The sequence below is a fragment of the Myotis daubentonii genome, chromosome 8, assembly GCF_963259705.1.
Source record: "Myotis daubentonii chromosome 8, mMyoDau2.1, whole genome shotgun sequence".
NCBI classification, from domain to species: Eukaryota; Metazoa; Chordata; class Mammalia; order Chiroptera; family Vespertilionidae; genus Myotis; species Myotis daubentonii.
The window spans coordinates 71,909,371-71,923,006 of NC_081847.1; the positions used below are offsets into that span (position 1 = coordinate 71,909,371).

At 43.8% G+C, this 13,636-nt stretch overlaps 1 protein-coding gene and 1 pseudogene across 8 annotated transcripts in view; one reads left to right on the forward strand and one right to left on the reverse strand.

Moving 5' to 3' along the window:
* Positions 1 to 13,636, forward strand: part of PTPRT (protein tyrosine phosphatase receptor type T) — a 960,656-nt gene that overhangs the window by 54,084 nt on the left and 892,936 nt on the right. The gene's annotated exons all lie outside the window — the stretch shown is intronic.
* On the reverse strand, positions 11,068 to 11,361 carry LOC132239049 (ATP synthase subunit g, mitochondrial-like; annotated as a pseudogene).

Consider the following 13,636-nt stretch of genomic DNA (forward strand, 5'->3'; position numbering starts at 1 on the left):
CCTCCTTGAGTATCGCTATCTCTCTTTTATATCACCCGGGAGTTACAATATACCTATTACCTGGCGATCCGTTCTTTTTTCCCACCTAATATCATGAACATTCGTCAGAAATGTGTTTCTGCAGTATTTCTTTATGTGTGTGCATGTGTTTTTGTAAAAACGTTTCATTGGAAGTGTTCAAACATATATTAAAGCACAGGGACTAGACCAGTGGTTGGCAAACTGTGGCCCCTTGAGTGTGGCTCTTCCACAAAATACCACGTGCGGGCGCGCACATACAGTGCGATTGAAACTTCGTGGCCACACTCAAGGGGCCAAAGAGCCGCATGTGGCTCCTGAGCCGCAGTTTGCCGACCACTGGACTAGACTGATACCACCACACACTCACTTCCCAGCTTCAACAGCTGTCACCGTTTTGCCAATCTAGTAACTCCGCCTCCCAGCCCTCCCCACAGTGTTTCCTGGAGCATTTTAGAACAGAACCCCAGCGATATCACTCCGCTTGCAAATTCCCCAGAAGACATGCACAGTGGTCCTCTACTAGGAGTCATTTGCTCTCCAGGGGACTTGGCAGTGTCTGAGACAGTTTTGGATTTCACAGCTGGGGCTGGTGTAGTTGCTACTGACATCTTGCAGAGAGAGGCCAGGGATGCTGCCATACGTCCCACATTGCACAGGATAGCCCCAAAACAGAATTACTTGGCCCAGAACATCAACAGTGCCAAGGCTAAGAAACCCTGGTCTAACAGATTGGGGCTTAAAAAGGATATTGCATAATTCCATTACCCCATCCAATAACACTGATGAAAGTTTTCTAAAACCACCAAAATTTTTTTAACTTCTCCCTTGAAACAATAGGTAGCTAGTTGGAATCAGTCCCCTCAAAGGTCATTTAAATTCTTTCGGTCATTGACAGTTCCCCCTTTCACTCTCCATGGCATTTATTTGTGGAAGACTCTGGGTCTTTTTTTTTTTTTTTTTTTCCTGTAGATTTTCCCATGCCCTGGATTTGGCTGACTGCGTGTTTATGGTGTTCTATATCCTGTTCCTCTATTGCCCCATTTCCTATCAACTGAACTTAAGATTGATCAGTGAGTTTAGGTGTTGTCAGTTTGATTTATTCATTATGAACATCCCAATCAACCTTTTGTCTAACACATTGGCTTTCTTTTTCTTAAATTTTATTTTATTGTTTATTTAGTTAGTTATTTTTAGATTTTTAAATTTATTTTTAAGTTTTTACCTTTTTATTGTATTTATTGAGTGACACTGGTTAACAAAATTACCTACAGCACATCATCTGTACTGTGTGTTCACTACCCCAAGTCAAGTCTCCACCCATCACCATTTATCCTCCCATACCCTCCTCCACCTCCCTTTACTGCCCCTAACCGCGACCATCAGCATACTGTTTTCTGTGTCCATGAGTTTTTTCTCTTTTCCCCCCGTTTTTCCTCAGTCCTCTCCCTCCCCTTCCCTCTCCCCTGCCTCTTACCCAACCCTGACAGTGGTTATGAGTCTGTCTCTATTTTGCTTGTTAGTTCATTTTGCTCATTACATTCCACATGTAATACCTTGGTTTCCAAAATGTGGTCCCACAGCAGCATCAGCATCATCCAGGAACTTGTGAGACTTGCTAATTCTATGTCCCACCCCACATCGACTGCATCAGAAACTCTGGGGTGGGACCGAGCAATGTGTTTCCCTAAGTTCTCCAGGTGTATTTGAGTTCTCCAGAGAAATGAAACAGATACATATATTTGTATCTATCTATCTATCTATCTATCTATCTATCTATCTATCTATCTATCAAATCTAATCTGTCTATCTGGATATGGGCCGATTGGTTTAGGATAAGAAACTGACTCACGAGATTAGGGAGGCTGGCAAGTTCAAATCTGCAGAGTAGGTTGGCAGGCCTGGGACCCGGTGAGAACTGATGACACAACTCTAGTCTAAGAGCTGATGTTGCAGATGAAGCCAAAAGACATGCTATAGAAACAGAAAGAGCAGACAATACAGAACTCATCTTGCTTGGGCAGAAGGTCAGCCTTTTGCTCAGCGCAGGCCCTCAACTGATTGGATTAGGCCTACTCACATTATGGAGGCAATCTGCTTTACTGATTTATAATGTTAGCTGTATCCAAAAACTCCCTCACAGAAACACCCAGAATGATGTTTGATCAAATATTTGAGTACCCTGTGGCCAATCAAGTTGATGTATAAAATTAACCATCACACCAAGTGATTCTGACGCACGCTAGAGTTTGAGAACCACTGCTGGAGTTGCTTTAACAGCCATTGACAGGCACTTTCTAGATCAACTCTTTCATTAGGTATTGCAAAATGGTGAATTTCTAATTCTTTTGTTCCTTTTGCATTTATTAACTGTAACTTTTGTATGAAGAAGAATTCTTCCTCATTATGTCTTTGCTTACCCTGAAATATAATTTTTACGGGAAAGACAGGATAAATGCTTGATTTATTTCCTTTATTATTTCTTTCTTTTTTTACTGAGGCATGAGTTATATCTGATAACATGCACAAATCTTAACTGTACAGCTCAATGGATTTTATGTATGCACACACCCATGCAGCCATCATCCAGGCTAAGATATAGGACATTTCCAGGCCCCTTGGCCCCTTTCCAGTCGATGTCCCCTCCCCAGGGCAAACAGTTGTATTTAAGCTGTATTTATGCCATCTCTCTCAGCACAGTTTGTTTTATGTAATCAAAATAGTCATTTGTTTTTTTCACAGCTTCTGGACTTGGTTTGATGTTATGAACTGTATTATCCAACCCAGGACAATAAAATACCTTTTCCTCCAGCTGTATATGTATATGTATATGTATATGTATATGTATATGTATATGTATATGTATATGTATATGTATTATATATGTACATGTATGTGTATAGCTATACCCTTTCCCATGCCCATACCTAATCTATATATATGTTTGTTCTTGTTGTTATTAATCCTCACCCAAGGATATTTTCCCATTGATTTTTAGAGAGAGTGGAAGGGAAGGTGAGAGACATAGAGAAAGAAACATCGATCTGAGAGATCCTTTGATTGGTTGCCTCCTGCACATGTCCCAACCAGGGCCAGGGATGGAGCCTGCAACCGAAGTACATCCTCCAGTTGGGAATCGAACCTGGGACCCTTTGGTCCAGAGGCTGATGCTCTATCCACTGAACTTAACTGACCAGAGCTAATATATATATATTTTGATCCAAGTTTTCCAAATGACTAGCTAGTTGTCCTGACATCATTTGTTGAATCCTCCCCACCCCCCTGACTGATTTGAAATGTCTTTTTAAAATCTTATAGTGAATTTCCATATATACTTGTATCTATGTCTGGATGTTCTGTTACATTTCTATTGTGCCTTCTGTATAAAAGTATTATAATAGGTTTTACCATCTGGCAGTCCAAGTCACCCCAAATCCTTGAAGTAATTACATTTTCCGATTTCTTTTTTCCTGACTGTTCTTGCTGAGTTCATTCTTCCAGATGAATTTTGGAATTATGTTGTCAAGGTTCATGAATTGGGAGTTTTTATTGGAATTTCCTCTACAGTATCACAAAACTGGGTATTACGAAGTGTCTGGGAACAACACATTCAGTGGATTCGGGAGTTCCGCTTTGACCTCTAGTACAACTCTCTAGGGTTTTGACTGTTTTTGTAAAATTCATTCCTAAATATTGATTTTGCTTATTTGTATTCTTTGGAGAAGTATCTTTTCCCATTTTTAAAATATAGTTATTCTTGGTATAAAAAGATACTGATTTTCTAAATGTTTTACAATTTAGTTCTCTTACTGATATCTCTTATTTTTTTCTATTCGCTTTTCAATGGATTCTTTGGGCTTTCCCAAGTATACAGTCAGCTACAAGTGAAGATGATTTTGCTGTCTCTTTTCCAATATATACTACTTTTTGCATTGAATAGCACTTACAGTGCCATGTTAAGTAACAGTGGTGATAATGGGCATCTTTGTTTTTTTTCTTTCTTGAATGGAAACACTTCCAGGGGTTTATTCTTAAGTACTCTGCTGAATATTTTGTGGGGTGGTGATGGCGTGTGAATTTTTTTATTGAGTAAATAAGTAAGAGTTCTATTTTAATTTATCAAGGTTCTTTTATTTTTCATTAACTCAGGCATAAGTGAGGGATTTGATTAAATGTTTCTTGGTGTCTACTGAGTTAAAATATTTGCTTTTAAATATATTAACATGGTGATTATTTTTAATAGGCTCTGTTCTTGGGATGAGCTGTATTAGGACATGATGTGTTATTTTTACAAATGCTTTTCTGGTTTCTATTTGCTAAGTGCTTAATTAGGATTTTTGTTTATGTTCATTAGATTGATTTCAAGTCCTTTTTTTCTGGTCTTTGCCAAAATCTGTTATTAGTATTATGCTAGCTTTAACAAATAAAAGCTCGACTAAATAAACCATTTCTGAATCCATCTAGGCCTAAGTGTTTCTTTGAGGACTAATTCTTTGACAAAGATAGGGGATCTTTCATTTTAAATAGGAAATGAATCATTTCTTTTAAAATAAATTTTATTGATTTTTTTACAGAGAGGAAGGGAGAGGGATAGAGAGCCAGAAACATCGATGAGAGAGAAACATCGATCAGCTGCCTCCTGCACACTCCCCACTGGGGATGTGCCCGCAACCAAGGTACATGCCCCTGACCGGAATTGAACCTGGGACCCTTGAGTCCGCAGGCTGATGCTCCATCCACTGAGCCAAACCAGTCAGGGCAGTGAATCATTTTTTAAAGAAAATTTATATTTGGTTAAGGGAGATGGTTTTATTTCCTGTCAAGTTAGTTTTTAAAATTATTATAGAAACAATGCATAATCATTACAGAACAATGTGAAAATTCCAGAAAGTGAAAGGAATATAAGAGCCATTGTACTGACATCTACATCATATTGGTGAAAAGCAGGGCTGCCTGGGAACAAGCATATGGCAATGGAAGTGGGGATAGAGGTGTTATTGCCAGTTTCGGCACAGATAAGGTAAAAAGCATGATGAACAGATTTCTGAGATTTTCTTCTGGATCCTGTAGTAGATTGTTCTCAGAGGTATGTACCTCCAAAGTCTCTTGATGCTGTTTGCTGTTCTTGCTTTGCAGTATGTGAAAATTAAGCTCTGTGTTTTTTTCTTGTGCTTTTTACTCTCCCATGAGCAGGACGCGATCTGTTCAGAAGCCATGTTTATGGAGAAGCAGGAAGGGGCAACTGCATTATTCATGTGTGGCAGCTGAGCATTCTCTTCCGTCTCATGGCTGTTGGATAGGCCCATAGGTTTGGCTTTAAAAAATTCCTTTTGCATTGGTACCAGGCTTAAAAAATTTTCTGCTCCTATGTGGCATTCTTTAATCCAGGGGTTGGGGAGAAGACAATATATTCCAGTGTTTTCCACTTTCCACCAATATCTATCTAGTTTTCTGGCATTCACACTCTCTCTGGATCAATGAGATAAAACCCTTGGCAACCTGTAAACCCATGTGGCTCAGTCTCTGAGTGGCATCGTTTTCTAAGATTATAGAGATCATTAAAAGGACATTTAATTATTTGCTCACATCTATTAAAGACTATTTATTAATGGGAACCCAAATACATATTTCCCAACTTTCTCTTCTCCTGCCCTTGCCCCACTTGTAAAGTCTTTGTAACACAGATCAGCTTAGTTTTTTGGCCTAAATTCTTTCCTTTTTTGTCTCCTGCCTCTCTATTTCTATCTCTTGTTCTGTGTTCTCTTGATCCTGTATCACACAATCTCTAAAAAAAGAACTCTTTGGAATGGGGAAGGGGAAGTGGAGGTAGAGGAGAAGCTAAGCAGCTAAAGGTAGCTCCCTGTTGGTAAGGAGAGGGGGGGAAGTTGGCAATGAATCAGCCCCCTTTTTCCCATTAGAGTAGAAAGATTATGGAGTCAGAAAGGGAACGTGTGGCATGGCTCAATAACGAGCTGGTTGTGCAAATTAGAAAAAAAAATGCAGGCCCTTGTGGCCAAGTACATGGAGGGTGGGGGGCAGCAGACCCCTTGCTCCTTTGAAGGGAGCACCATGAAGAATCACAGTGGCGCTTATAGCTTTGTAGGGCTGATGGTCAGAAAACAGTACTATATACACACACAAACTATGTATATCCTATACTAATAAAAGAGAAAAATGGTAATTGGCGTACAACCGATACCTTTTTCATTGGCTAATCAGTGAGATATGCAAATTAACTGTCAGCCAAGATGGCGGCTGGCAGCCAGGCAGCTGAGAATAGGAGGCTTGGTTGCCCCAGCGATGGAGAAAGTCAAGGATCCCCGCAGCTGCGGGGCTCTGAGCTCCTGAAGCAACAACTCCAAAAGATACAATGTTTCAATTATAGAAGCTAAAAGATGGCGGTTAATTTGCATACTCAGGCTCCAAGCAGAGCGAAGCCAAACAGCCCTGAAGCAGCAGGGCAGAGAGGCCTCAGGGCCTGGGATCAGCGGAGCCAAGAGGCCTCCCAGCCCTGGTGATCAGCGGAGTCGAGAGGCCTCCCAGCCCAGGTGATCAGCCGAGAGGCCTCCCGGCCCGCTCCTGGCCCCGCGATCAGTGGAGCCGAGAGGCCTCCCGGCCCCGGTGATCAGCGGAGCCGAGAGGCCTCTCAGCCCCGGTGATCAGCGGAGTCAGAGGCCCCGCGATCAGCGGAGCCAAGAGGCCTCCCAGCCCAGGTGATCAGCGGAGCTGAGAGGCCTCCCAACCCCGGTGATCAGCGGAGCCGAGAGGCCTCCCAGCCCAGGTGATCAGCAGAGTCGAGAGGCCTCCCAGCCCAGGTGATCAGCGGAGCCGAGAGGCCTCCCAGCCCAGGTGATCAGCAGAGTCGAGAGGCCTCCCAGCCCAGGTGATCAGCGGAGCTGAGAGGCCTCCCAGCCCTGGTGATCAGCGGAGTCCAGAGGCCTCCCGGCCCCGGTGATCAGCCAAGAGGCCTCCTGGCCTGCTCTAGGCCCGTGATCAGCGGAGTCGGAGGCCCCTCGATCAGCGGAGCCAAGAGGCCTCCCAGCCCCGGTGATCAGCGGAGCCCAGAGGCCTCCCGGACTCATGATCAGCAGAGCCGAGAGGCCTCCCAGCCAGGTTATCAGCAGCCGAGAGTCCTCCTGGCTAGAGATCAGCGGAGCCGAGAGGCCTCCAGGCCCCAGTTATCAGCGGAGCCGAGAGGCCTACAGGCCATGGTTATCAGCAGCCGAGAGGCCTCCAGGCCAGGGATCAGGGGAGCCGAGAGGCGTCCTGGCCCTGGGATCAGCAGAGCAGCGAGGCCTCCCAGCACCGGGATCAGTGTGACAGGGTGCAGAGCCCCAACCCTCTGATCGGCCCTGCTCTGTGTGTGACAGGGTACAGAGCCCCAACCCCCCTGATGGGCCCTGCTCTGTGCATGACAGGAGTGGCGCTGCAACCTCCCTATGGACCCTGCCTTGAGTGTGACAGGGGGCGGTGCCCCAACCCCCCAATCAGCCCTACCCTGAGCGTGACTGAGGGTGGCATCGCAACCTCCCAATCCGCCCTGCTCTGTGCATGACAGGGGGCGGTGCCCCAACTCCCCAATTGGCCCTGCTCTGAGCCCGACCAGGGGCTGCACCTAGGGATTGGGCCTGCCCTCTGCCACCCGGGAGCAGGCCTAAGCCAGCAGGTCATTATCTCCTGATGGGTCCAAGACTGTGAGAGGGCACAGGCCAGGCTGAGGGACCTCCTCTCCCAACCCCGAGTGCACAAATTTTTGTGCACCGGGCCTCTAGTGTATATATAAACATACATATTTATATGTAGATACACTTTCAAAACGTGTACTTAAAGTTGTGATGAAGGGGAGCCTATCCTCATATATTATGACATGCATAGTTTAAGAATGCACTGGGGTACCTGTCCTAGGCTTACAGCCTGGAATTGTGGGATAAAGATACAGGCCACCTTCTAATTTTGAAACTCTTAGCCCAGCCAGGTCTGAATTGCAGACAGAGTGGGCTTATGGATGGTAGCCTACAATCTGATCTTTGTTTTTCCTTCAATAAAGCTGGAGGCTAGTGGAGCCAGGGTTTGGCACTCCTGTGGTCTTTCAGGGGCAGTGGTAGGCATGGGAGCCTGGTGAGACCTACAGCCCTTCTCCAGCTCCTTGCTGTTAGTCCCTTCTTTCTGCTGGACTCTTCTCCTTATGTGCCCTATTCAGTGCAGGTGCTGTTCTGCCTTCAGACCTCTCCACCTGACTCTTTTGGGGTCCAGTAGTGTTTGTGCTGGAACAGACTAGAAAGAGTGGGCTGCTGACCACAAGACTGTCAACTGCCTGGTTTGTTGTAGGAGCTTGAGGCTTTCAAAGCTCTGCATGTTGTCATCTGAAATGGGGTAGATAAAGCCATTGGTCCTATTAATACAAGACTGAATGCAGATCAGTCAACAATTGGTCATTTCTCCCTCTTCGCTTATTAAAAGTTCTCTGACCCCCATTTAATCTATTTGTCCTTCTTTATGGCTGCCATGAAAGTGACAGGTGCATACCTCCTCTTTGGTCCAGTGGAGGGCCTCCGGCTCTCTTCATTGCCTCTGATCTGATGACCGGAGACAGACTTGCTCTGGTTTTCATCATTTGCAGAGCAGGCATTTTATCCTCTTCATCCATCTACCTAATTGCCTTCCCAGGCTCAGTGCTCGGAGGAACAGTGTTTATGCCAACCACTACTATGGAAAGAGTGCAACCCTGCCTCAGCTCATAGTGTTCCACGGCAGTTGTCAGCATGAAAGATCTAGCAACATCTTGAAATATTCAGATTTGCACCTGTGGGAAGGAAGTTGGGAAAATCAATCAATCAATCATAGTGAGATTCATCAAAACCAAGTGCGAGGTGGAGGTTACCCCGAGTCTGGCATGTAAAGAGTCCGCTCACCTGCCATCAGGAACAGAGCAGAGTCCCAGGCCCTTCAAGCTCAGACCCTGTACCCACCCATAGGGACATTCTCTTTGGAATGACAAGCTGGAGGACATGTCCTTGGCACTCCCACCTTGGATGCTTTTACCCAGGGGTGAGGAATGTCTGGCCTGCGGGCTGCATTAGGCCCCTAGGAATCACTTGGCCTGGCCCTGCCAAGGCATTAGGGGTGAGTTAATTAATAAATGTTTGACCAAATACAGCAGGCTAATTTTCAAGCTGATCATTTTGTATGGCCCTGGAATGATGTTATAAATATCCAAATGGCCCTTGGCAGGAAAAAGGTTCCCCACTCCCGCTTTAACCTCTTTCTGGACCTACGTTTGCCACGTAACGCTAAGGAAGCGCCTTAGTGTAATGGCCTGGGCTTTCTTCTGCATCAGCCCTACTTGTGGCTGCTTGATGATGCTTGTGGCTGCAGTAACATGGCTATGGGCTGGCCAAGGGGCCAGCTAGGAGTGACGTGCCCTCCGGGCTTTTTTATTCTTTTGTCTTTTACTAATGCCAGGAGGTGCATTAGGGTGTAGACGTGTCCTGGCTGTGTTTTGTGATTAGCCTTTCTTTTGTGTGACTGCAATTTTTTTTGTACCAAGCTTTAAGGAGGAATCCAAAGGAGGGGAAATAGCTCACGGCCATAGGTACTGCTGGCCCACCAACCTTTCACCCTGGCCATATTTCATTCATTTCCTGTTGCAGTGAGGAGAAGGAATGAAGGTCATCACATGAGGTTTATTTCTAGTTCGTGAAGAATCTGGTGCAGATGGTGCTGTGGGGTGGCCCTCAGCGCACCCCTTGGGCCCCTCCTTTCAGTGATGACTGGCCCCTGGCTCAGAAGCTGCATTACATGGAGTTGGGTTTTTTTTTCTTTTTTGACTGATACCCAATCACTTCCATTTATTTCTGAACATATACTTCTTAGATCCATGTATGACATGTTATAACCCTGTTTAAATATTCATAGGGTATTTTATTTTTGTAAAGATAGGCTCTAAAAATTATAAAGCCAGATAGATTAATGATAACCACTTACCAAAATTAGATTAAAAATGTCACAAAGATAGGTACATAGAATACCACCAAGAATCCCAACATTTTACATACATAGGCATTTTCTGTGATTTTAGCAAAGAGAAACAATCCAAATTTTATTCTTTAACTACTGACATGATTTAACTTTGGTACATGGTATCACTATTTCTCCTACTTGAGCAAGTTCTAGTTTTCTCAAGTACTCCCCACCCTCCCAACTTTCCTGAAATGAAATATCGTTTTTCCAACCTTCAAATTAAAATGCTATCCTCATAAATATATGTACCAGCTTGGTATATTCACATACTGCACATGCTTTCCATTTTCAGACTGAGCAAAGACATGCATTGACATTCATTATTAAAGCAAAAGGCAACCCAACCTAATATCAAGAGAAATTGTGACCTTCCATGCAGTGTTTGATATAGAAAACATTGATTTTGACATATCTTTTTTTTAAAGCCTCACCTGAGGATGTGTATGTGTTTTTAATTTTTTATTTTTAGGGAGAGAGAGAGAAAGAGAGAGAGAGAGAGAGCGCGCGCGCGATATCAGCTGTCTCCCATACATGCCCTGATCAGGGATGGAACCTCCAACCTAGGTATGTGACCTGACCAGGAATAGAACCTGCAACCTTATGGTGTATGGGATGATGCTCCAACCAACAGAAACACAGGGCCAGGACTCGTTTTTTTTAAAAATTGAATTTATTGGGTGTGACATTGATTTGCAAAACCATACAGGTTTCAGGCATACAACTCAATAAAACATCATTTGGATGTAAGGCTAATCTGGCTGTGACATCAGTCACCCCATTGATCGCCAGGGTTGATTCGGCCGATCTGGCTGGCTAGGTGGGTGTCCCCCTCCTCCCTCAGCGATCCATGTGGGTCCCTCCCAAAGCTGTGTGCTAGGTTGAAGATGATGGCCTTCCCCCCAGGGTATACGAGTAGCTGCGCTCTCCTGCTAGAACCTCCAAACAAGATCTCAATAAAATACTTACACACTGTGGTCCAAGAACATTCAAATAATAAACCAAAAAGAAACAGATGTTAAAGATTGGTCTTCAGACATTACAGCCAGTGAGCCCACCCTTGCCTATGATCTTGCTGACATTAAATAACATCCACAACTCAGTGGCCACTAAACCTTTCAACAGAGCTTCCTTAGCTGTGAGCTGTTTGAAGCGGCCAGTTTGAGCATCCTGACTGTTTTCTCTTAGCTGCAGGGATCTCAGCAGGGGAATAGCTCAACCTTGGCATAGTGCCAAAACATGGCCCCTCCAGGTTTCGTGTAAGTCACAGCAGTGTTTTTTCACTGCCCGGACCTTCTCCTCGAGGTCACAGACAAATTGGGCCATGGTTCTAGGACAGAAAGTCTGTGGCCTCAAGCAGCCAGCTGAGTGTCCCCCCACCGGCCTCCCATAAGGATCCACCAAAGGGCGTCAGTGGATGTTTATTTACCACTAGTAAGCACCATGGGTGTGCATAGTGTTCCTACTCTTCTGCTTGCTGCTGTTACTATTACAAGATGCTTGCCTCCTACTGAGAGTGGGAAATTGGGGAGGACAATTGAGGGGTTGGTGTCCTTCTTAGAACAAAAGTTTACTGTTTAAATGACAGTGATTCTAAAATCTGAGCTCTGACTTTTGTGACATCTTTCCATATTATAGGGAGGCATTGGCGTTTCTGATGAAAAGGGACAGCCTACGAAAATGAGAGCATTCAGGTGAAATCTTTCTCCTGAGAACTCTTCCACGGAAGATTGGATAGAGCAATGCAGGGATGGTGTTATCAGGCATGACTATGCCAGTGGGCAGGCCTGTTTTATATAAAACAAAATACCCTTTTCTTCATTTTTGCCCAGATTCTGCCAAATCACCGGCTACTTTCTTTTCATCTTCAAGGAACACATAGTGTCTAAGTACACAGTTTTCAGTGGTTTAAATCCATTTTGACAAACTTTCTCCCAAATGCCTTTCATTTTAAAAATCAATTACCTTATCCAGCATGCCTCCCTAATCTATTTCATCAAATTACCATCTTTCTATGGCCTTCCTTTCAACAACATAATTTGCTCTTAATAATTAATATAAAAGAATTCAAAAATGCAATCACTGAGCTCACTTAAAAGCTCTCTAATCAATTACCAGGATCTGTGGGTTTGTGACAGAGGTCTCCTCGAAGGTCCCAGCACCCCCTTACCAAGCTCAGGCCCAATAGAAGCCGCATTTATAATGCATTCTCATATAGTTGGCCGGTCCTATGACGACAAAGAATGGGTTTCAAATGAACAGTGATTAACACATTGCTTTAAGGTTATTTCAGAGTGAAAATAATGCCAACATTTATCACATAGAAATTAAAAGGGAAATTTTGCTCAAGCCCAGTGCAGAGGTAAGCCTGGTGGATAGCTACATAGTACTGATAGTCCATTCTAATTACTGAGCATTCTTTAATCTCAGCCTGATTTTCCGAGTTAGAGAGTCTGTTACACGCATAGTTGAAGGGGAAACTTATGAACAAGAATTTCTGTGCTGTAGTCAGCGATAAATGAGGTCAAAGTAGCAGGAGTAAGTTTGGCCATTCATCCACCCATTCAGTGTGGGAGGTAGAAAGAGGGCAGAATTTGGCATCAGGTAGAGCTGAATTAAAATCCCAAATCTAAGTTAGTTTCTGATTTTGAGCAAGTTACTTCTCTTCTTTGAACCTTTATTTATAATTCCCTTATATTTAAAATTTGGGTAATACTTTATAAGTTTGTTTCTCTTCATAGCCTTTATGACCTAATACTCTGTACTAGCTGATGAATTTTATATCTTTATTACTAAAAGTCAATTGATGTTGAGCCCAGTTTAATTTGCTTACTTATATTGATTACCATTTATTGTTCATTGCACCTTATTCTCATCCTCTAGGAGTGCAGGTATCTTTGTTTCTTACACTGATGTAGGATGGTGCCTGGCACTTAGTAGGCACTTGATAACTATCTGTTGGATAGCTGAATGCATGAATTATTGTCTCTGTTACCCACACACTGTCAGCGTTTCTTTGAGTTGGTCTGTGAGGTTTTCCTTCCAGGTGATTTATCTTCTCAATGATGTTTTGTGTGAGTACTCATTAAGTCTAGTCTTAGCACAGCCTGACTGATGAGTGCACTGGGGTCCAAATGCATGGCCGGGGGAAGCCAGCCTGGGATTAATCCCTGGCCTCGGTTACTCCTCGGGAGAGCCAAAGCCTGTACGGAGATGTTGCCAGATCGTTGTGTGTGCAGAATCTAATTTATAGCTGTCCAGGGTCTCCTGTGGAGAAGGTGCATTTATATCATTATTAAACAGTAATTGATTACAAAGCCCGGTTGTGAAATTTACAATTATTGAATTACTCTGTGTTAGCTCATAAATTTCATTGGTTAATAAAATTATATAGGTGTCAGGCGTACAATTCTACAACACATCATCTGTATGCTGCATTGTGTGTTCACCACCCCATGTCAAGTCTCCTTCCATCACCATTTATCTAAACCCCCTTTACCTCTGGTAATCACCATGCTGTTTGTTGTCTGTGTCTATGAGTCTCTTTTGCTTTACTCTTCACCTTTTTCACCCAGCCCCCTCTACCCCTGCTCCCCTCTGA